Below are 24981 nucleotides of genomic sequence, written 5' to 3'. Positions count from 1 at the left end.
CTTCAGGGAAATGCCGGGATGGTTCCTTCGAAAGGGCACGGCCAATTTCCTTCCCTGTCCTTCCGCAATACGAGCTTGTGCTCCGTCTCTAATGAACTCGTTGTCGACGGGACGTTTAACACTAATCTCCTCCTCCTCCTCCTCCTCCCGCTCCGTAGGTAATCGAAAGCTCATACCGAATGTTGTTGTGGAACCGATTAGGAGACATTTCGTGTGGTATGGCAACATGCCTGCATGGCATTATTGGAGTGTTTACGATCGTGGACGAACAGTTGGACAGCACTATGCGACTTAACTGCTGAGGTCATCAGTCGCCTAGAATTTAGAACTAATTAAACCTAACTAACCTAAGGACATCACACACATCCATGCCCGAGGCAGGATTCGAACCTGCGACCGCGGCGGTCGCTCGGCTCCAGACTGTAGCGCCTAGAACCGCATTTCCACTCCGGCCGGCAATGGGCATGTCCAAAAGTAAAATCTCGTTACTAAAAATGACCACAGGAGATGGAAATACTAAAGTGTGCCGGTGGGCCTAGAAGGACCACCACACCGCTAAAGTATCGATACGTAGCCTTACTGAAGAAACAGACCATCTGACACGTAGGCCGATCGCGGTATGTTTTGCAATCGCTATTGGTGCACGTATGTCTGCCAGAATCATTTCGCGGCGATTAAATTAGGTTGGTCTGCATGCTCGAAAGCTTGCCGAACACGTCCCACATCAACCACGCCATCGCTGAGAAAGTGTTCGATGGTGCAGGGAGCATGTTGGTAGGGATCAGCGACACTGGTCCAGAGTGATGTTCTCCGACGAATCCCGCTTCACTGTGGCAAGCAATTCTGACCATCAGATAGTGTGCAGAGAGAGAGAAGCACACGTTACACACCACAGAATGTTCATAAACCGCATTGGTATGGCCAAGTACAGGCGTCATGCACAATGGCCGAACACCGCTGCGTATCTTTGCGGGAGGTACCGTTACAGCAAAGCGGTATTTCAAGAAGATTATTGTGGATCAGGTCCTTCTGTTTAGGGTTGCGATAGGCCCCGCTTTCGTATATGGACGACAACGCCCGACCACACAAGACCGCTGAAGTGTCAGGCACACTAGAAAGTGAAGATATTGAACGATTGGAATGGCCTGCGTACTCTCCGGATCTAAACCCTACAGAGCATGTCTGTAATGCTCTTGGCAGACGTGTTTCTCAACGAACACCCCCTCCCGGAAACCGTACAAGAACTGAAGACCTTCTTGAGAGAGGAGTGGGACAGTAATCCCCTAAGAACTCCTCAACAGTTTGGAAGCCAGCATGGTGGTGGAAAATGTGCACCAGAAACCGAGGAGGGCATATTTCTTACTGAGAGTTAAGTATACCATTCTACCTCTATGATGTATATACTGTGTTTCATGTCAGCCATCATTGTCTGTGGTCTCATCCAACAGTGTGTAACTCACAAGAAGTGTATATAGAAGGTGAATCGGAACTCCACCAGCAAACTTTCACTTGTTCAGCGATACCGTCTGAGTGCTTTGGTATCAGGGATCCGTGATCTCCAGTGGCTTGTTTCAGAGTAATATTGCAATTATGATTTATCCTGTTTGTTACCGCAACCGCCCTTGTTTCTGTGAAAATACCTTCACAACAGTGACAAAACTTATAAAAATGTAATCATCATAACATGAAAGGACCCGTTTTCTCGTAGCCACCTACATACAAATGCCAAAGTACTGTGATGTGGTTGCCGATGCTGCGAGAAGAGATCAACCTAGCAACATTGTTCCACTCTTCCTTTACATTCACTGCATATCGGTCAACTCTTCATCAGTAAACCTATCCATATCGCTGTCTATCGCTGTTTATGTACAACTAATGCGACTGTAAAAGGAAAACCTGACATACAACCGAACAGTACTGAATGAAGCCTTGAGAGCGAAGAATAGCATCGTGAGTCAGTGGAAAAAGTTTGTTTCCAAACAAGTCTCACAAAACGCATACTGTCGACATTTTCACTGTCGTGCACTGTCCTCAGTGCAATACAGATACAAACGTAATGGGGCAAGAACGAAGCGAAATGTATTAACTCTGTAACGAACAACTGGAGACCTAACATTATGCCATTTGGTTAAGAGTATTGGTCTAGTAACCGGAATCAGATCGGGAGACGCAGGTCGACCAGCCGAGGGCGTCGACGGTGAGTCACCAAAACTCACAGAACGGCAGCTATGGATGACAACGAGGACAACAACCACGGACGGATGCGATAGTAGACAAGTCCGTAAGTAAACCAGATCGAGGGTTGAAACGTAGAAAGGTTCAAGAACCAACAATGATGCATACCGTATACCACACAAGAGCGCAGTCGGAATACGACAGACTCGAAGTCTTTTTTTTTCTTTATTGTTATTTTTAAACTTGTTTACAGGCAGGCCAGCAGCAGCATACTACGCCGCTCTTTGGCCTCAGAGAAACACAAAAGAGACAGATGAAGACAATGTGAGATAAAAATATAGTGGACATATAAACGGAGACAAACACTTTTTAAAATACATGGAGCCGTTCACGGGCGTATAGTCCAAGATAAAATTTGTTCAGACACTTGGACACATACATAGACGAAAATTCTCACACGTGAACGTAGGTGCACAAAACGAATAACACTGAACCACTTAAGCACAAAACGACGGCACACACAGAAACATGAGGCGTTGATCTCCGGCGCGCGAAAGTTCACTAACCGTGTACGAGTCCGGGGACCTGCCAAGAGAGGAGGACGGGGGTGGGAGAGGGAGAGGGGAGAGCAGATGCCATGGGCAGGGGAGATAGGGGGAAGGGAGAAATGGGGAGGGGAAGCCCGGGGGAAGAGGGGTGGAGGAAGGGGACGGGGGAAAAGGACAGAGAAGGGAGGGAGGGTGCCGAAAGGAAAGGACACAGGAAAGGGGGGGGAGGATCAAAGTTGTTAGGAGGGGTAGATGGAGGAGAGGAGGACATCATCAGGGAGGGGGAGCTGGTGGAAGCCAACTTGGGAGAGGGTAAGGAGGGTGGAGAGATGGAGACCGGGTGGGATGTGGGAATACAGGCGCAACAGCGGGCGGGGGTGGGAGAGGTTGGGCGAGACAAGCGGGTGAGGAGGATCGAGTTTGCGGGAGGTGTACAGGATGTGTATCCTTTCAAGGAAAAGGAGGAGTTGGGGGAACGGAATGAGATCGTACAGGATCCGCATGGGGGAGGGGAGACGGATGTGATAGGCAAGGCAGAGAGCATGGCGTTCAACGATTTGAAGGGATTTATAAAAGGTATGGGGGGGGCAGAGATCCAGGCCGGATGGGCGTAACAAAGGATAGGGCGGATGAGGGATTTATAGGTGTGGAGGATGGTGGAGAGGCCAGACCCCACGTACGGCCGGAAAGGAGCTTGAGGAGACGGAGTCAGGAGCGTGCCTTGGCTTGGATTGTCCGGAGATGGGGGGTCAAGGAGAGGCGACGGTCGAGGGTGACGCCAAGGTACTTGAGGGTGGGGGTGAGGGCGATAGGACGGCCATAGATGGTGATGTAGAAATCAAGGAGGCGGAAGGAAGGGGTGGTTTTGCATACAATGATCGCCTGGGTTTTGGAGGGATTGACCTTGAGCAACCACTGGTTGCACCAAGCGGTGAACCGGTCAAGATGAGATTGGAAAAGGTGTTGGGAGCGCTGCAGGGTGGGGGCAAGGGCAAGGAAGGCGGTGTCATCGGCAAACTGGAGAAGGTGGACGGGGGGTGACGGCGGCGGCATGTCCGCTGTATACAAAAAGTACAGAAGGGGGGAGAGGACGGAGCCTTGGGGCACACTGGTGGAGGGAAAAAAGGTGTACGAATCCATGTTATTGATGGTGGCGTAGGAAGGACGATGGGAGAGAAAGGAGCCGATCAGACGGACGTAGTTAATGGGAAGGGCGAAGGTTTGGAGCTTGAAGAGGAGACCGGAATGCCATACGTGGTCATAAGCTCGTTCGAGGTCCAGGGAGAGGAAGATTGCGGAGCTACGGGAATTAAGCTGGTCGGAAAGGAGATGAGTGAGGTGAAGGAGAAAGTCGTCGGAAGAGAAGGGCGGCCGAAAGCCACACTGGGTAACGGGAAGGAGGCAGTGCTGGCGGAGATGCTGGTGGATGCAGCTGGTGAGGATAGATTCCAGGACCTTGCTGAAGACCAAGGTAAGGCTGATGGGACGGTAGGAGGAGCTGGCGGACGGCGGTTTGCCAGGTTTAAGGAACATCAGGATACGGGAGGTTTTCCACAGGTCGGGGTAGTAACCGGTGGACAGGACTACATTGTAGAGCCTGGCCAGGGTGGAGAGGAGAGAGACAGGAGCTTCACGAAGATGACGGTAGGCGACACGATCGTGACCAGGAGCGGTGTTGCGTTTTGTGCGGAGTGTAGCAATGAGATCCTGTGTAGTGATAGGGGCATTGAGTTCCATGTGTGCAATGTTGTCCAAGTACTGGAAACCAGGTGTGAGGGGAGGGACAGAGGTGTCAGTTCGATCGCGGACATCCAGGAAGAGGGAGTAATCGAACTGGGGATCATCGGGGATGGAAAATACATCGGAGGGGTTGGAGGCAAAGTGGTTGGCCTTAGTAAGGGTGTCAGGGAAGGGGTGATCATAATGGAGAAGAGGATAGTCGGGGGAGGGTTTAGTTCTGGTAAGGCGACGGAAGGCTGACGAGAACTTGGACGAGTTGATAGGTAGGGTAGCATTTAAACGGGTGCAGGTCTGTCGCCAGTCCCGGCGTTTCTTAGCCGCGAGCAAATTACAAATGTGTCGCTGGAGTTGCCAGTGGCGTTGTAGTGTGTCCAGGTCACGCGTGCAGAGGAAGGCATGGTAGAGACGGCGGGATTCACAGAGGAGGAGGACGGCCTGTGGGGCTAAGGGAGGACGGTGGGGGCAGATGGTGACAGTAGGGACGTGGGCTTCCACGGCCTCAGACAAGGTCTGCTGGAGAAAGGAGGCGGCATGGGCTACATCGTCAGGGTGGTGGTAGGGGAAGGGGTGGCTATCGACCTGGGTGGAGAGGGTATCCCAGTAGGCATTCCAGTTGGCACAGGAATAGTCATGGACGTACTTAGGGGGAGGGTCATTACAAGGGTCGGTGCAGGGGCGACGACTGTCTGAAACGGTGAGGAGGACAGGGAGATGGTCGCTACCAATAGGCTCCAGGACATCCACCGTTATGCAGCCAAGGAGGTTGGGGGAGGAAAGGATAACATCAGGAATGGAGTTGGATTCGGGACGGGTGTGCTGGGGTCTGGGGATGAGGTCGCCTTGAAGGGAGGAGAGGAACCGATGCCACCGCCGTAACTGGGCGGCGGAACAACTATGGATGTTGAGGTCGGCGGCGATCACGTAGGAGGAGAAGGTATGGTCAATGTGGGAGAGGAAGTCGAAGGGAATAGGGGCGTTAGTGCAGACATAGATAGTGGCGCAGGTAACAGTAAGGCCGGGGAAGAAGAGACTAAGTATCAGGTGTTCGGTGGGGTCGGGAAGGAGACGTTGGAGCCAAATGGAGATCTGGCAGTGGTGACCAATGGCAACTCCGCCACGCGCAATCGGGAGGGGATTATCGGAGCGGTGGAGGAGGTAGGGCGAAGTGTGGACGGTGTGGTGGGGTTGGAGGAAGGTTTCATTGAGGAGGAAGGCATCCACGAGGTGAAATGGGCCTGGTTGTTGGAGTAGGTGGCGTACATTTTTTGTTGGAAAACGGAATGGGCGGCGAGGGATATATGTTTATATGTTGTAGGATGTGGGGGCGCTGTAAAGGATGAACATTCTGAAGGACGATGGTGAGGAATCTGATGATGTCCTCAGCGGTAGGGGGTGGGTGAAGGGAATTGCCAGGAGGGGTGGGGGCGTCCAGAGGGCGGACAGCAACGGTGAGTTCAGGAGTCATAGGAGGGGATCGGGCCTTATGTTTCTGGGAGTAAGTAGGATGAGGGAGGTTAGAGGTATTACAGGAGGGGGGGACTGGAGATTAGGGCACTGCCGTAGAAAGTGGGCTTGCCTACAGTGCAGGCAGGTGGGGGCCTTGCGGCACTCAGATGTCGGGTGTGCAGTATATCGCAAGCACCTTTGGCAGCGGAGGGATTAAGGAGGGGAACAGCAAGGGTCAACTTGGTAGCGTTGGTGAAAGAGAAGGGCACCCTCCTTCAGGAGACCATCGATGGAGGGGGCGTGTTCGGAAAAGACCTGGATAAGGCGGGTGGGGCCGGCTGAGTTATGGATGCGGCGAATCGCATGCACCTCCAGATGGGGATGCGCCTTGAGCTCCGCCAACACCTCCTCCTCTGTGATCGCCAGACTAAGCCGAGTGATCACTGCGGTGAGGGTCGGCGGGCGACGCGGGGGTTGGGGTTGGTGGGAGGTAGGTGGGGAAGGAGCAGTGGTGAGGGAGGCATTAGGGCCAAAGCGGGTGACAGGGATATGGGACAGGAGATCTGTGTGGAGGGTAGGGCTGGGGGAGGAGATGAGCACCGAATCACAGTGAGGAGTGAGGAGGGAGATGGGGGCACCAGGAAAATTCCGGCAAAGGAAGAGGGTGAGGTTCCAGGCCTCAAGAAGGGAGGTATCAGGACAGGAGAGGAGGTAGCGGTAGGAGGAGGGGGCGGAGGAGGAGGAGGAGGGGCAGGGACAGGTGGGGAGACATCCATGGCATCATGGGCTGGTGAAGGGGGACGAGGCGGAGCCTTTTTGGGAGTAGAGGAGGCAGGGGTGCCACTGGGGCGCTTGACGGCGGTGGAGGAGGTGTGGGGGATGGGAGCAACTGGAATGTGGCGGGGAGTGGCAGGTCCCGGTGCTGGAGTCGGCGCCGGAGACGGTGAGGGCGATGGCGAAGGCGACGGTGAAGACGATGATGATGAAGGCGAAGGGGAGAGTTGAGCGTGGGCCGTAGCCCGCTGGGCGACCACCCTAGCGGGGGCCGCGGAAACGGAAGAGCAGAGGGAGGGAGTGGAGGGAAGGGATCAGAGGAGGCGCGGGAGGGAGGAGCCAGGGATGGGGCGACAAATAGTGAGGGAGATGGGTGAGTGAGGAGTGGGGGGATGGACTGAGGGTGGAGTGATGCGGCACACCACATGATAGTGGTGGCGGTGGCGGAGGGGGATGTGTGTATGATGGCAGTGGTGGTGGCAGTAGTGGTGGTGGTGGGGGTCGACATTACGAGAAGGGGAAAACCACAGGACAGGACAAAGAAGCAAACGAGGGACGGACAAGGCGACGAGAAACACAGAGTAGAAGGGACGGAGAAACTATGAAGGAGACTGAGGCCAAAGCCCCACTCTGCTGCTGGTGGCGGGGGAGGCGACCTGGCTGGCCGGCCGGTGGGGCGCTATTGCTGCTGCTGCTGCTGGACGCTGCTGGCTGCTGGCTGCTGGACGCTACTGGCTGATGGATGCTGCTGGCTGCTGGACGCTGGTTGGGACCGCTGCTGGACGCTGGCTGCTGGCAGGAACCGCTGCTGGCTGCTGGCTGGGACCGCTGCTGGACGCTGGCTGCTGGCAGGAACCGCTGCTGGCTGCTGGCTGGGACCGCTGCAGGGTGGCTGGCACCTACAATATACCTAACACTTCGATTAGAACCGAAAGGCCAATCGAAGGGCGGTATCCTTCCGGATTACCGCCGGAGATGGACCTGACGGAGTCCCTGTGCTTCTGGTTTTATAGGCCCCTGTGAGTGCCGATAGGCTGGTGCAGCAGGCGTGGCCTGCACTCAGCGCTGTGTCGGGGACAGCAGTGCTCGCAGATTATAGAAGCGCTGTGAAGTGGCTCTCGTCTATGTCCATGCCTTCTGACGGTCTATCCAAATTGTCAGACTGGGACACCAGATGCCTCCTCTCCGAAATGGGTGCATAGGGCCTGAAGCACCCTGGCTGATGCTTTGGGAGGTGAACAGGTGGTGTCCTGTCAGTGGAAGTCACCAGCCAGGAGAAGGAACATGGGATGTCTGGCACTGCACTGGGGAACTGCAATGTGGTGGATGACCACGGAGCAGAAGGATGCACTGGTGATGTTTCGACATCCGTACCTGGGCCGACAGGAGCTGCCAACAGTGTCCTGGAGCACAAATAGTACTCATGAGTAGCAGGGATTTGTGAGGTGGGATGCCAATGCAGAGTGATCCTCTGCCCGTGAGTGGTCACCACTGTAGCTAGCATCCATGAGGGTTTTACCCCATAGGAACATGCCGAAACAGCTGAAGCAGGAAGGTATCCTCCAGTGTGTCGGGTCTAAGGATCCTGGGGTTGGAGTGTCAGGAGCTGGAGGAGAGCACGTGGCTGTCGAACATGAAGGAGCTCTGCTGGGCTATGGTCATGGACAGGGGTGGACCTGTAGGTGCTCAGGAACATCGTGAGAACTGCTGTCGAGGTAGCTGCACCAATGGCCTTCAATATTTGTTGCTTACATGTGTGCACCATCTGCTCTGCTTCGCCATTGGAGTAGAGGTGAAATGGAGAGCTACACAGTTCTTTGATGCCATTAGTGGTGTGGAACTGTTCGAGAGCCATAGGAGTGAATTGGGGCCCACTGTCAGTGACCATGGTGCAGGGAAACCCTTCAATGGCGAGAATGTGCAGAAAGGCTTTGAGTGTGACTGCAGTGGTGGTGGACGCCATGCTGGTCACGTAGAGGTAGTGTGAATAAGCATCCATGTCAATAAGCCACATCGAGCCGCAGAAGGGACCAGTAAAATCAGGATGTATGTGATCCCAAGGGTAATGGGGAGTAGGCCGGGGACGAAAGATTGGGGTGGAGCAACCTGATGTTGAGCACAAATGGAACAGCGGCGCACCATAGCCTCCACATCTGTGTTCAGTTATGACCAGAAGAGATATCGGCTGGCAAGGACTCTCAACCGTGCCCGCGATGAAGGATTTCCAAGACATGAGTGCATAAGGCGGTCGGGATGACAACACAGTGGGTACTGTCTCCACATCCAGCAGGAGCACATTGGAGCCGACTGACAAATGAGAAGAGGGTGCTCGGGAGCAGCGTCTTGGAAAAATAAGTTGGCCACCCGTGGAGGACGTAGTGTGCGACATGCTGCAAGATAGGGTTGTGGCGCGCGTCTGCCGCCACGTGAATAGCAGTAATGGGAAATCCATACAAGGTGTGTTGCCGTTCCATATCGATGTGAAAACAGGAGAGCTCCATTTGGGTGTGGTTCTAATGGCAAACGGAAGAGGGAATCTGGATTTGTGTGTTGTGCAGTAGGCTTGCACCGGATGGTGTAGTTGTAGGAGCCTCTGGGCCATCTGCTTGGGAAGGGAGAGCGCGGCCCAAAGAGTGCTACGAGTGGTTTACGGTCTGTAACGAGTTAAACCGGGACCCAAAGAGGTGCACATGAAATTTCTTCACAGCAAAGGTGATCGCCAACGTCTCTTTCTCGATCTGGGAGTAATTGCGTTGGGCAGGCGTCAGTGTTTTGGAAAGATAGGCCATGTGTTGCTCCATACCATCGTCATTACAGTATGCCAGCACTGCACCAATGCCTTAGGGAGAAGCGTCCGCAGCCAAAACAAGGGGGGTGTGACAAGGGAAAGGAGGTAAGGCGGGGGGCAGAATGTAAAATGCACTTCAACTGTGTGAAGGCCTGCTGACAGGCCGCTGACTACTGAAACGGAACGCTTTCCTTCCGCAACTGGTTGAGAGGATACATAAAAGCCTGCAACTCCTGGAGGTTTTGGGGATACAGGAGAGAGTCAATAGCAGAAGCATTACTGTCAGTGGGCTGAATCACGTCTTTGGTAAGCAAGTGGCCCAGGTAGTACTCTTGTTCCTGAAAAAACTGGAATTTCTGCAAATGGCAGTTGAGCCCTGCACCACGCAACGTAGTAAAAAGGATACGAAAGTTGCGCTAGTGGTCTTGGCGCGTAGCACCCGTAACAATTAAATAATCCAGGTAATTGGTACAAGCTGCAATGGACATGGTTAACTGTTCCAGGTATCTCTGCAAGATCACTGGAGCAGAAGAGATTCGAAAAGGCATACGCTTGTATTAGTATAAGCCAAAAGCCATATTGATGACAACAATGTGTTGCGATTCCTCATCGAGTGCAATCTGTAAGTAAACATCAGGAAGATCTACACTCCTGGAAATTGAAATAAGAACACCGTGAATTCATTGTCCCAGGAAGGGGAAACTTTATTGACACATTCCTGGGGTCAGATACATCACATGATCACACTGACAGAACCACAGGCACATAGACACAGGCAACAGAGCATGCACAATGTCGGCACTAGTACAGTGTATATCCACCTTTCGCAGCAATGCAGGCTGCTATTCTCCCATGGAGACGATCGTAGAGATGCTGGATGTAGTCCTGTGGAACGGCTTGCCATGCCATTTCCACCTGGCGCCTCAGTTGGACCAGCGTTCGTGCCGGACGTGCAGACCGCGTGAGACGACGCTTCATCCAGTCCCAAACATGCTCAATGGGGGACAGATCCGGAGATCTTGCTGGCCAGAGTAGTTGACTTACACCTTCTACAGCACGTTGGGTGGCACGGGATACATGCGGACGTGCATTGTCCTGTTGGAACAGCAAGTCCCCTTGCCGGTCTAGGAATGGTAGAACGATGGGTTCGATGACGGTTTGGATGTACCGTGCACTATTCAGTGTCCCCTCGACGATCACCAGTGGTGTACGGCCAGTGTAGGAGATCGCTCCCCACATTATGATGCCGGGTGTTGGCCCTGTGTGCCTCGGTCGTATGCAGTCCTGATTGTGGCGCTCACCTGCACGGCGCCAAACACGCATACGACCATCATTGGCACCAAGGCAGAAGCGACTCTCATCGCTGAAGACGACACGTCTCCATTCGTCCCTCCATTCACGCCTGTCGCGACACCACTGGAGGCGGGCTGCACGATGTTGGGGCGTGAGCGGAAGACGGCCTAACGGTGTGCGGGACCGTAGCCCAGCTTCATGGAGACGGTTGCGAATGGTCCTCGCCGATACCCCAGGAGCAACAGTGTCCCTAATTTGCTGGGAAGTGGCGGTGCGGTCCCCTACGGCACTGCGTAGGATCCTACGGTCTTGGCGTGCATCCGTGCGTCGCTGCGGTCCGGTCCCAGGTCGACGGGCACGTGCACCTTCCGCCGACCACTGGCGACAACATCGATGTACTGTGGAGACCTCACGCCCCACGTGTTGAGCAATTCGGCGGTACGTCCACCCGGCCTCCCGCATGCCCACTATACGCCCTCGCTCAAAGTCCGTCAACTGCACATACGGTTCACGTCCACGCTGTCGCGGCATGCTACCAGTGTTAAAGACTGCGATGGAGCTCCGTATGCCACGGCAAACTGGCTGACACTGACGGCGGCGGTGCAGCACAAATGCTGCGCAGCTAGCGCCATTCGACGGCCAACACCGCGGTTCCTGGTGTGTCCGCTGTGCCGTGCGTGTGATCATTGCTTGTACAGCCCTCTCGCAGTGTCCGGAGCAAGTATGGTGGGTCTGACACACCGGTGTCAATGTGTTCTTTTTTCCATTTCCAGGAGTGTATTTTAGAAAAACATTCACCTCCAACAAGCTTTGAGAGGAGCTCCTCTTGAAGTAGTATGGAGTAGGTTTCCACCAGAGCTTGGGCATTGATCGTCAACTTAAAATCTCCATAAAGCGGGAGGGAATCATTTGACTTCTGGACTACGAGCAGAGATGTGGCCCAAGCACTAATTTTGACCGGTTATGTGACCCCAGCGTCTTGAAGGGATCGAGTTCGAGCTTAACGGCCGTCCATGAGGAGACTGGAAGAAAACATGTACGACAGAACCTGGGTACAGCGTCTACACGGAAAGAAATATGTGCCTCAAAATCAGTGGCGCACCCCAAACCAGGCTCAAACAGAGACGCAAAAGAGGCACAAAGGGCACCAAGTTCCTCCGTGACGGAGAACCCAAACAACGAGAAAGCATCCAGGCAGAAAACGTTGCCAGCAGAATGACTGGTGACAAAATGTAGCGTTAGCGGCCGTGTAACTACATTGTATGTGGCTGTAGTGGTGAACTGACTTTTGCCGCGCGGGATTAGCCGAGTGGTCTAAGGCGCTGCAGTCGTGGACTGTGCGGCTGGTCCCGGTGGAGGTTCGAATCCTCCCTCGGGCATGGGTGTGTGTGTTTGTCCTTAGGATAATTTAGGATAAGTAGTGTGTAAGCTTAGGGACTGATGACCTTAGCAGTTAAGTCCCATAAGATTTCACACACATTTGAACATTTTTTTAACTGACTTTTGAGGGAAATAGAGCTGTCACCATATGCAACCAACTTGCGAGAAGGCAAGGCAAACGCTGGGTACCCCAGATGAGCGTATGTCGAGGGGTTGATCAGGGGAACTGTTGCCCCCGTATCGACTTGAAAACGAACGTCCTGACGAGCAATCGTGAGATCAATAAACAACTCGGGGATGCAAGGATTGTCCTGAGGAACGATGACCTGAAGCCCATGTACTGTCCAACGACGCAAGTCAGGAATACGGTTAGACTGACCTGCCGGCCGACGGCAGACAGTTCGGAGATGTCCATCCTCACCACAAAGGGTGCAGTGCGCCCCCCAGTCTGCGCATTGGTGCCTCACAATATAGTCAGGACAAGAAGGCGCTGGTTGCGCCAATGTGGTTGGATTAGCAGCTCAGACTTCACTGACACGTCCGAAAGGAACGAATCACGACGCCATCTTCGGGAAAAAGGCTGGTGAGTATTCCGACTCGCGACAGTGATTGAACCGCAGCAATCTGGGGACGGTCCGTAAGACATTTATTTGCTGCCTGCGCAATCTCGAAAGAGTGCGCGATTTTCTATGTCGTCCAAGGAAGGACTGCAGTGCGAACTTCTGGATCGGGAGCCAATTGGACCACTACATCACGGATCAGGGAATCGACATATGAAGCGTTGCAAGACGGGCTGGCACAGGCAAAATCGAAACGACGCCTCAGAACTTGTAAACCCGTCACCCACAATCGATAAGACTGGGCCGCTTGCTTGTGGTACTGGAACTCGCGGCCCGATGCGACCACGTGGAATCATTGTGAATAACAGGTCGACAGCAACGAACAGATTTCCTCGAAAGTGAGTGTAACCGTGTTTGAGAGTGGAGCCAACTTCCTAAGTAAGAAAAATGTTTCCGGGAAAGCCCAAGAAAGGAAGAGCGACCGTTGGAGAGCGTCAACCGAAACCCGAAAAGCGGTAAAGCGCTGCTTCAGCCGCTGCAAATACGTGTCCCAATCCTCCTTCGTGTCTTTAAATGGCGTAAATACGGGTGGTCGGCATTCTGTCTGGAAGGTGACCACAGTCGGGACAGGTTGTGAACCTTGTACCTGCAATCTATCTGACGGCAGATGAATTTCCTTACGAAAATGGTCCGCTTGCTGCTGGAACTGCTGATGGAACTGCCGTTGCAATTGCTGCTGCAGGAGCGTTGCTGTTGCTGTTCCACATGCAATACAAGTTTCATGTCCATAATACACCGTTTACCTCTTCGCCATTTCTATTAACCGGAATCAGATCGGGAGCCGCAGACCGAGCGGCCGAGGGTGGCGACGGTCAGTCGCCCAAACCTACAGAAAGACAGCTATGGGCAACAACGAGGATAACAACAACTACGAGCTGATAAGGCAGACGAGATGACAATAACAACAACCACGAATGGATACAACAATAGACAAGTCCGTAGAGTAAACCAGATTGAGGTCCGAGACGTAGCGAGATTCAAAAACCAACAACGATGCGTACATTACTCGTAGAACACAAGAGTGCAGTCGGAACACGACTGTCCCCATAATGTGTACCCACAATGTGCTTGAAGAGCCAGCGTTCTTGAAATGCTCTATCATAAGAAGTGATCGTTACTTGTCCGGATTGGCGTTTATGCTGTATTTGCTTAGGGTAGTTTGTCCCCTTGGTGGAAGATTGTGGTGGTGATGGTGCGATGGGTGTGTATATTTATGAGTTACTTGTGGTTAGCACCAGAATTGGCGGTGGATGGTGGTGATTGGTGCTCTGTGGTCAGAGGTGACGTCCCTTCCCAGAGAGTTAATGAGATGATATAGAGATACATTGGATGTCTCGAATAAGTTGGATGATTTTTGCTGAATGAGGTAATAAAAAGATGGTTGCCCTAACATAGCTCTGATTTCCTCATTACTGGTGAGCCTTGGAGTATCTACGATGATTCGAAAAGTTTTGTTTTGGATTATCTAGAGGTGATCGAGCTTTGTGTCTTCTGCCATTCTCCACACTTCTGAACCGTAGAGGATGGCAGGCAGGATCATCGTCTTCCATATTCTGAGTTTGGCAGGTACTGTTAGGCCCCTACCTTTTAGAAGCTGGTATAGCTGATAGAGACGGGCAGAGCCCTTGTTTCTGGCTTGCTTGATATGGTGTTTGAATGTTAGGTTCTTGTCTAGTTTTAGTCCCAGGTATGTCACGACTTCCATCCAGGGTAGTTCCTGGTCGTTGTAAGTGATGTTAATTATGTGGCGTCTGATTTTATGACGGAACAAAATTTTTTTGGCACTTGTCAGCACTGATTTTTATTTTCCATAGGTTGCACCACTTGGTTACTTTACCCAAGTGGCGCTGTAGTGTAAATAATTTATGTTTCTGCCACTGCTGTATCGTCTGCGTACAAGGCTATATTGCCGCCCGGCTCTTTCAGCAGATCATTGGTGTACAGAAGGTATAGGAGAGGGCCAAGCACAGATGCCTCTGGGGCACCTGCCTCTATTGGTTTTAAACCGCTGTTTGCATTTTCTGCTGAGGAGTAAAATTTCCTGTCTGTTAGGAATGAATTGATAATTTTGAGCAGGTGGAGTGGGTAGTTCATGTTTGAGAGTTTGTGTAGCAGGCCGCCATGCCAATCCCAGTCGAACGCCTTTTCTATGTCCAAAAAAATAGCTGCGGAGCTGTTACTCTGGCTCTTCTCCATACAGATGTGCCCCACCAGACGAATGGCTTGCTGTGTGGTGCTATGCCCAGAACGAAATCCGAATTTCTCGGGGATAAGGACGTTGTTTGCGGATAGGAATTGCAGTAGGGACTTTTGTATGATGGTTTCTAGTAATATGGACAGGTGGCTGAGCAAGGAAACGGGCCAGTAGTTTTGAGGGAATAGTTAATCTTTGTTGGGTTTGGGGATTGAAATTACTTTTGCAAGCTTCCAGACTGAAGGGAAGTATTGTGCAGTGAGGCAGTTGTCTAGGATGGCTGTGAGGTAGGAGATTGCTGCTTGGGTGAGAGGTCTTAAGGAAGGGTGGTTTCATGGTGTCAGGACCAGGGGCTTTTGCATTGCCGATTCGCCTGATGATAGCAGCAACTACACGCCCTCTGGTTAGCTCGAAGTTGGTGTCGGATCTGGCGCCGACTCTGCAATGGAGGTGGCGTTAAACTCGGTGATCCAGGGCTTCTGCTTCGTCCTCGTCCTCTTCGATGACATTTTCCCGGAACTGGAGCTCGAGCGTGTTTGATGTGGCAGCTGCTCTGTCTGCTGCAGTGTAGACTACTCCGTTCTGCCCACGTAGAGGTCTGGTAGCTTTGTGGGGTTTCCGCCTGGCTTCTATGATCCCCAAAACTTTTCGGGATTTCGGATCCCTTGCGCTGCCGGCCTTATGGGGCGCCCGTGAGTGCCGGTAGGCTGGCGCGGCAGGCGTGGCCCGCGCACACCGCTGTGGCGGCGACAGCTTTTTTTTTTTTTTTCAAAAGGATGGGGCCCCTCCACGCCCACACCAACGTGGTGACCAAACCAAAAGTTCTACTGTCACCTCCGTATAACATGTTAGTTTTGAATCAGGAGTCACAGGATGCGGGCTGTGATGTTATCCATGCGTCTGGGTAAGATTACTCGTTAACATGGTCCATCAGGAGATAGAAAGTGGACGAAAGCGATCGAAGGGTAGCGGTTGTAAGGGCAGAGGAAAAAAAGTGCCAAGGCAAGCGCCAAGGGAAAAAAGCTCTGCGACAGTAGGACGGGTGGTAAGGGCAGTAGCGGCTTGCTATCTGCAACAGTGCACGCAAGGTGTGGTTATGTTAGTGCGAGGTATCGTGCATCGTTACCTTTGTCGTTTCTGGAGCTCGTTGCGAGGCTTGCTGCAGTTGCTGCGTCCCTGCAACAGTTCAAGGTCGTTGTACATTAATGGGCGATTGGTCATAGATCGGCTCACAGTGTAGGGGGTGTGTGTGGTTGGTTTGCGTGCTGTGTACAGTACGGTTTCCCTGCGGTTGCCTGTTTTTCGGCTGGTCGAACATCTCGGGTTACCAGTAGTAGCTGTGTTGCAGGGGCTCGCCAGTACTGTCGTGTTAGCGTGCTATGGACCATAGATGTTTAGTTCCTAGCCAGTAGTGTCTTTGGTCTGTTATGCTTCCATCTATGGTTGTGGTCGTAGTTACCCAGAGAAAGGATAAACGGGTTGCGCGAGTGTCTCGTGTTATTGTACAGTTGTGTAGAGAGTTTTTGGAATACCTGCAAGATAGAATCTAGCCGGTATTCCCGGTGAAAGTCCGCAATGCGTGTGTAGCGAGGAGCGTTGCTTATGATTTTGAGTACTTTGTTCTGTATGAGCTGCAGACGGCGCAGGCGAGTTGGCGCAGCGTATCCCCAGACAGGGGCTGCTACGTCATCAGGGGTCGAATAAGTGTCATGTATATGGACCTAGACACCCTCCTATTCAGTGTGCTACGCCTGTTAAGCATAGGGTAGAGTTGTTTGAGCCTCGTGTTTGCTTTGTTGGTCACGTGTTGAATGTGGTCCCCCGAGAGTAGTTTCCTGTCCAGCCAGACATCGAGGTATTTGACCTTCTCCCGGAAACGTATTGGGCGTGTGTGTAGTGTTATTGGGTTGCAGTGCTGATGTTTGCGAAGTTGCTTCGGTCTTCAGAACGGCCTCGCACTTGTCGACGTTTACTCTAACACGCCATTTCACCAGCCAAGGCTCCGCCGTTCTGAGTGCAGTCTGTAGTCGTGAATTAATGTTAGACGGCTTCCAATCTTGCGCAAGGATGGCGGTGTCATCCGCGTAGATTGCCACCGTCGTGTTGCGTGTAGCTGGGAGGTCGTTAATGTAGAGGTTAAACAGTAAGGGCCCTAGGATGCTTCCTTGGGGTACTCCTGCCTGGAACCATGCCGTGTCGATTGTTTGCCCTGCACGTCGGTGTTGAAACTCCTGTGCGTGAGATATGAGTGTATGAGACGTACGAGCCCGTCGGGGAACCCTGCGTCGCTAAGTCTGCGTATTAGGCTGTTGTGCCATAGACGATCGAAAGCCTTTTCGATGTCCAGGAACACCACCCCAGTCGCTTTGTTTGTGTTGTATCCGTGTGTTATGTATTCAACGACGCGGAGGAGTTGTTGTGTTGTTGAGTGGTGATTCCTGAAACCGAATTGCTCCGGTCTCAGGGTGTCGTTTGTGATACAGTGCCTGGTGAGTCGTTTTAATATTACCTTCTCAACGATCTTGCTGAGCGCGCTCAGCAGACTGATGGGTCGGTAATTTTGTGGGAGGGAGTGGTCTTTCCCCGGCTTCCTGAACATCAGGACCTTGGCCGTGTTCCAAAAGGCAGGGCAGTGTTGGTGGTTGAGTATGGCATTCGTGATGTGTGTTAGGTAGTCTACAGCTTTGTCCGTGAACTCCTGGAGGACACGGTTTTGAATGTCATCGTGACCAGGGGCCTTCCTAGCGGTGGTATGCATGATGGCCCATTTGACTTCAGCTGTACTAGCTTGTCGGATGATGTTGCGCACTGGTTGGGCCAAGATGCGTGTGACCTCCTGGTCCGCAGCAAGTGTGAACGCTGGGTCTGAGGGATCCAGGTTCGGTGTGAATGACGCTGCGAGTGTGAGGGCCATCAGTTCCGCTCTTTCTTCAGCAGAATATGGTGGTCCGTCGGGCCCTTGTAACGTGGGGGTGTACAGTTTCTCCCTGGTGAAGTGTCGGGCCAGCTGCCACACGCCAGGTCGCGTGGAGTCCAGCCCTTCGAGTTTCTGGTCCCACTGTTGTGTCTTAAATGTTTGTATTTTTTCCCGGATTATACCCTGGAGCCTGTTCATGTGCTGTTTGAAGTGCTGGCGCCTGGTTCGCTGCCAATGTATCCTGAGGCGGTTCCTCATTGAGATTAGGCCCAGGATCTCCTGTGGCAGGGCAGCACTGTGCTGTTGTGGTGTGCGGATTGGTATGGTGTCGGCTATTGCGTCTTGGACGGCGCTGGTGAGGGTTTCAACTGCCTCATCAATTTGGGCTGTCTCGTTAATCGCGTGGGTGGGTGGGATGCGACTGTCAAGCGTTTCCTTGAACTGGGTCCAATTCGCGCGCCTGTAGTCTAACATCCTGCGTTGTTCCATGTGCTGCAGTGTTTCTTCAATGTACAGTATAACGGGTTAGTGATTTGAGGGCAGATCGTTTTCAACGGCAACGCTGAGTGTCGTTGTTATGCCCTTGATGACGGTCATGACTAACAAGTCTGGCCTGTATCCCCTCCGGTAGGGAATGTGCGTCGGTTCGGTCGGCGCTAGTGTGATGTAGTTTCGTCCTAGTGCGTGTTCGTATAGTTTCTTGCCGTTGGAGTTTCGTATTCGTGAGTTCCAGTCCGGGTGTTTTGCGTTAAGATCTCCAGCGGCGATTACGCGCGGTGATATGTTGAGTATTGTGCTGATGTCGCGTGTTTTGATGTTTTTAGGGCTGTTGTATACTGACACCAGTGTAGTGTAGGCTCCGTTGAACATGACCCTGACGGCGGTGCCTCTAGTTTTTCAAGTTCAGGGAGCACTATGTTTGTGTGTTCTATGTCTTTGTGTATGATGATGGCTGTTCCGCCATGACCGGAGCCGTCCGATCGGTCGGTACGATAGACGCAGTAGCCGGTGAAGTTTAGTTGGTTGCGTGGTTTGAGCTTAGTTTCGCTCAGTAGTGCGATAAGGATACCGTTACGCTCCATGAGCGCGGCAAATTCCGCCCTTTTGTTGTTGATCCCGTCTGCATTCCAGAACAGGACCTGTGTCAGTGTCTGGTTGTTTGCGATGGGGGCCGGGTGTGGCGTGTTATCCATGTATGGGTGTAAACAGTGTGATGAGCGCTGTGTGTATGGCGGCCCAGTACTGCTCAGGATGAGCAATCATGAGACGTGTGACGAGTGTGGTGACGGCCGCCGCGAACTTGTTAAAGATCTGAGCGGTCGTGTGATGGGGGAATATTGCTGCCAATAAACCCTCAAGTGTTGTGTAGGTGTTGTGTGTGTCGGCCTGTGGCTCGGTTGTAGTGTTGGCGGCCGCTGGTGCGGGTGTTGGCGTTATGTGTGGGCTGGCGCTTGTGTTGTTGTTTTGTGGAGCATTTTGCGGTGCCTGTGTTTCAGTTGTGGTGAGGGGTGGAGTAGTGTGTGTGCTGGTATCACTGGCTTGCTGACTGTGTGTCTGTGTGTCAGTGTTTTGTAGTTGTTGGGTACTTTGTTGTGGAGCACGTGTGTTCCCCACTCCTGTTACCTCGTGGTCGCCTACGCCTTCTCTGTGATTTTGGTTCTGGGAGTCCTTGTGTAGGTGTGTCTTCCTGTGTGTCGTGTGTGGGTTCGCAGGGAGTGGCTTCAGGGGGTGGGGTTGTGTTGTTTTTGGGGTCTGGTGTTGGTACCGGTGTGGTTGTAGTGTTGCATGTTGGCTGAGACGGTTGTGTTGTCGCAGCGGTTCTGTTAGGTGCGTGTGTTGGGCGCAGAGGTTCCGCGGCCTGCTCCGCTCCTCCTGGGCGTGTAGCCATGGCGAACGATACTCCGTTCCTAACAGAGTTTGGTGCGGGCCTTAGACGTGTTATGGCGATGGGTGGCTTCGACTGTTGATTTTTGCGCCTCTGCGCCTCTTTGTACACGTCGCAGCCCCTGTAGTTGGCCGCATGGTCTTGGCCACAGTTGGCGCAACGGCGTATGTTTTCGTGGATTAGTGTGCAGGCGTTGGATGCGTGTTTGCCAGCGCATCCGCGGCAACGGGGTGCCAGGCCACAGCGAAGGGCCGAATGACCGAACCCCTGGCAGTTGTTACATTGTTGGCGGACTTGTGGTGGTTCGTATATCTCTACCCTTACGTCCATCCGCAGAAGGCTCTTTATCGGCAGAAGGCCACGGGAGGCGGCCGTGTCGGCCATCTCGACCAGGTAGTGTGGTAGACGATGGTGGGAGCGGAAGCCCGTCATCCTGGAAGCACTTCTACATTCGAATCCTAGGAAGTTGAGCGCCGCTTGTACTGTAGTGTTTGGGGTCCACTCCCTTTACCACGTACTGCTGTGTTCGTTCTTCAGCAGTCCCGTAAGTATAATGTTCGATCCCCTTTTCTTCGAAGAAGATAGGGAGATCTTTATATTCGTTGTTAGTTGACACGTACAGTGAGGCCCTATCCCCAGAGTACTTCGTGTGTAGCGTGCAAGGTGTGTGCCTTTCCGCGAATGTTGTGTTGAGGACACTAAGTTCCCCGTAGCTTTGTATTACGACTGGGGGAAAACCAGTCTTCTGTTGTGCGGGCGTAGCTGCGGTTGGTGTTTCTGTGGTGTTGCTGACCGCAGGTCTGGTCGTGTTTGTTGTTGTGGTAATGTTCCTAACCGGAAGTGTGGGTTTCGGTGTAGGCAGTAGCGCCTTTCGGCTACCTAGCGAGTGTGGTTGCTCGCTTGTTTGCGTGCTGTTTCTCGGTTTGCGTCGTGGGCCCTCCACCTGCCAGGCCCCAGTGTAGTGGTGTTCTGTGTCCGCATCTGCAGCCACTGGTTCCGGCGTTGGAGTCAGCTGCCGCAGTGGGACGGTAGTGCATGAGTCACCAGTTGCAGGTGAATGTAGCGTGATGTGGAGGGTACTTGTCCACGTGGGGGAATCACTTGGGCCGCAGAGGTCGGTTATTAATCGACGCTGGTTCAGCAGTTCCTGCGCTTGCGCAGCGATCTGCCGATCCTTGTCGGCCAACACCTCCTGAACGGCGGCAAGCGGGACGCTGACTTCGACGGGAACAGCCGACTCACGCGTCTCTTTCTCTGCAGCCTTGCTGCGGGTTAGGACGGGGGAAACACCGGCGGAATCTGCCATCTTGGTGCTGTCAGGAGCTTTATTAGGTGTGGGTGGGCACGACAATTTTGCTTTTTCTGAAAAGAAAGAGCTATCAAATAGGTCCTACTGAAGAGGGGGAATGCCCTACGGCCTAGCGTGCGCCGATGGTGCAGTGGCGCGGCACCTAAAGGAGGTGCGGAGGAAGAGAAGTGGCCGACAGTACGCGGGGTGGTCCGACGTGAACGGGCCCCTGGCACTGGTCAACCCTAACACAGAACGAGATAGCCTCGCTAAGGGAGTTTGTAACCGAAGTTACGGGTTGCTGCGAGCCAGTGACTCTTGTGACAATTAGCTTCTCCGCGAGCTACGCGGCTTTTCGACGAAAGGGAGCAAAGCTCAACCTTCTGCCGATCCACCGAGCGCTACTGGCGCCTCGAAAGGGAACTCTCTGTAGAGCAGAGCGGTCAGCAAGGCCTAAACCCCAATAGCTACCGCTGCACCGGCCATCACTGGCTGAGAGCTCCTTCCGCTGCGACGGCAGGAGCGCGTCTGGGCGGCGACAGCAGTGCTCGCAGGCTATATGGACGCCGACCAGCGGCTCTAGTCTACGTCTATGCCTTCTGATGGGCTGTCCAAATTTTCGGACCGGGACACTTTTGCAGTCTGTACCGTCGCTAGAGAGATTCCTCCTCTGTTTCTGCTCCGCTTATATATTTTCCTCACCGCTTCGCGTACCCAAATTGCGACCAGCCTGCTTTTAATCTCGCGGTAGGTAGTGGTCATAATGTTTTGTCTCATCAGGAAGGATATCGAAATTAATGGCCCATGGTTGGGGAATGTGGTAAATTCATGGTGCAGCAGCGGCATATTTCGCTGCCGATATAAGAAGACATCTGACGAGCCAATATCGTCCTAGGTGGACAGGTCTGTACCTTGCACTATAAGGTCACCTGACGTCAGTCCTCTGGAGTTTTCTTTCTGGAGTCGTGTCAGCAGTCCCATTGATACACTTGAAGGAATGTAGCAGAGAATTACATAGTCTTGTCAAGATTTACGAGATGATTCGGAGGTGTCTGGACGAACTCGTGATTCACTGCAGTATTGCATCCAAATGCGAGGACGACATGCTGAAGTCGTACTGTATTTCTTGTTAAAAAAGTTCTTGGGTGAAACTTGAGCGGTACTATATGTGGACTTTCTCGAAAAGTTTACATTTCAAACACATTTTTACTGACTAGCGCAATATTTTATACAGAAGTTATCGGCGGCCCGCAACCACACCATTCCCTATTATCTCTCAGACATCTCATTTGCGGGCTCTTTTTTTACTGGCACTGTTTTTCCTCTACTATTGTATACTGTTATATTTCACTCGTTTGCGTTTTCTCTATTAACTGTGACATACACAGTCCCGTCACATTTACGTGACCTCCTGTAAAAAGACTGAATAACCACCTTTTGCAGCGGGGACCGAAGCGAGACGTGCAAGAAGAGAGCCAACGAGTAGATTTGTTTTTGGAGAGGGTCCACCTTGAGCAAATCAGAATTTTTTATTTTTCTTTTTATTCCCCAGACGTGTTTCGCTGAAGTTTCACCATTATCAGTGGGTTTTTTATTGTCTTGTGGTTACCAAATACTGGGGATTTCCTGGATTTTATGTAATTTAATGCGTAATTTAATGCATTTGTTTTGTTTTACAGTTTCCATTTTTTCTGCTTTCCCCTTTATCTTCTCTGTGAAGGTCTGCACTAGGCGAGCAATTTGTAAGCAAACACCGAAAGAAGCGCTTCAACCTCAAGATGATTAGAGTCACTGAGTGTCTGGAAGTTACCGACAGGGATGCTGAGCCATGCCGACTCTAGTGCCGTGGCCAGCTGCGCTAGGTTTCTCGACTGAGGCCGGCCGCTGTGGCCGAGCGGTTCTAGACGCTTCAGTCCGGAACCGCACTGCCGCTATGGTCGCAGGTTCGAATCCTGCCTCGGGCATGGATGTGTGTGATGTCCTTAGGTTAGTTAGTTTTAAGTAGTTCTAAGTCTAGGGGACTGATGTCCCCAGATGTTAAGTCCCATAGTGCTTAGAGCCATCTCAACCATCTCTGTTGAGGATCCGTGGCGTGTAAGCTCGATAGATTTAGTTTAAGCCATGGCCATGGGAGTACGATAAACTCATCCTGGCGCTCTTCGAACAACACTTGTGTTCACTGCGAGCTGTGTGACACGTTTCATTATCCTGCAGGCGGATGTCATCATGCCGAGGAAAAAACAAAACTTGGCTCCAGGATAGAGGCATACAAATGGTGAACCATTGTACCCTCCAGAATGACGAGATCACCCAAGAAAAGCCACGAAAATATTCCCCAGATCTCAAATATCCCTACTCCGGCCTGGTGCCTTCCGACGATTGTTGCAGAGCCGTACACGCTAAAAGCCATCTGTCCAGTGGAGCATAGAACGTGATTCACCTGAAAGGGCCACCTTTCGCCACTCAGTGGACGTCCAGTTCCGGTATTGGCATGTAAATTCCAGCTTTCATCGCCGATTAACAGCAGTCAGCATGTTTTCTTGATCCATGCACCTTTTGCGGTGGCCCATACGCAGCAACGTTCGCTGAACAGTCGTTGAGGACACTCATTATAGTCCTTAGTACATCTGGGCTTTCAGTTGCTCAACTATAGCACGTCTATTCGCCCGCACACATCTCTTGAGCCGTCGTTCACCCCTATCATCTATGGCCTGTGGTGCGCCACAACTGCCTCGGTATCGGTTTTGGCTCTGAGCACTATGGGACTCAACATCTTAGGTCATAAGTCCCCTAGAACTTAGAACTACTTAAACCTAACTAACCTAAGGACATCACACACACCCATGCCCGAGGCAGGATTCGAACCTGCGGCCGTAGCAGTCCCGCGGTTCCGGACTGCAGCGCCAGAACCGCTAGACCACCGCGGCCGGCGTATCGGTTTTGGATAGCTCCTATTTGCCATGCATTGCATACTTTAATCATGGCGGCAAGTGAACAGTTTACAAACGTACCCGTTTCGGAAATGCTTTCACCCATGCACCGAAAGCCAATGATCATTCCTTTTTGGACGTCAGATAAATCGCTCTGTTTCCGCATTACAACAATGACTGCACTGGTTCCCGCGTGGCCCTCGACACGCTTCATATACCCTCCATTGCAAGTGCTGCCACCTGCTGTCTGTGACGGGTTATTGCATGTTAACGTTGAACACAGGGAGTGGTCACATTAATGTGACTGTACCATGCATATACAAGCTCAACAGATAAAATATTAGTCGTCCACTTAAAAGAATACATTGGTCACATTGTAGCGCTGTCGATGGTGCAGAACTAGTGTCAGGCTGTCGTGTAACCCTCCACTGCCGATATAAATCAATGGAGTGATATGAATGTTTGAGTGGATCGTATGGAATCAGAGCAGTAAGCTGGAACAGATACAATTAGGAGACGTGGCAGAATCGCAAAAAAAAAAAAAGCCATTATATTTGTATGTGACCACGATGACACAATGAATAAGGTTACCCGATACGAGGTGCTATCCAAAATTTTCGGGACTGGTGCTGCCATCTGTTAAAAACCTTACCTTTGGACTGATGGTCACCATCACCCTCGAAGTTGTTCCCATCTGCACATACACACTAGTCGCAGCGCTTCTGCAACTGGTCAAACGTTTTCTGGAAGTCCTGTTCTTTGAGGGTGTTTACCACCGCCAGCGATGCTTCTTAAATCCTCCGTAGAGTGAAGAGCCGACTGCCTTTCAACTTGAGTTTCAGTTTTGGCAATAGCGATAAGTCGCAAGGTGCCAAATCTGGCGAGTACGGTGGGTGGGGTACAACCGCCATGTTGTTTTTTGTCAAAAAGGTTCTGGTGAGCAAGGACGTGTGACAGGGCGCATTGTCGTTATGCAACAGCCAGTTCCCTTGACGCCAAAGTT

Source organism: Schistocerca nitens, chromosome 3 (genome assembly GCF_023898315.1).
Source record: "Schistocerca nitens isolate TAMUIC-IGC-003100 chromosome 3, iqSchNite1.1, whole genome shotgun sequence".
NCBI classification, from domain to species: domain Eukaryota; kingdom Metazoa; phylum Arthropoda; class Insecta; order Orthoptera; family Acrididae; genus Schistocerca; species Schistocerca nitens.
This window is presented reverse-complemented; position numbering follows the sequence as displayed.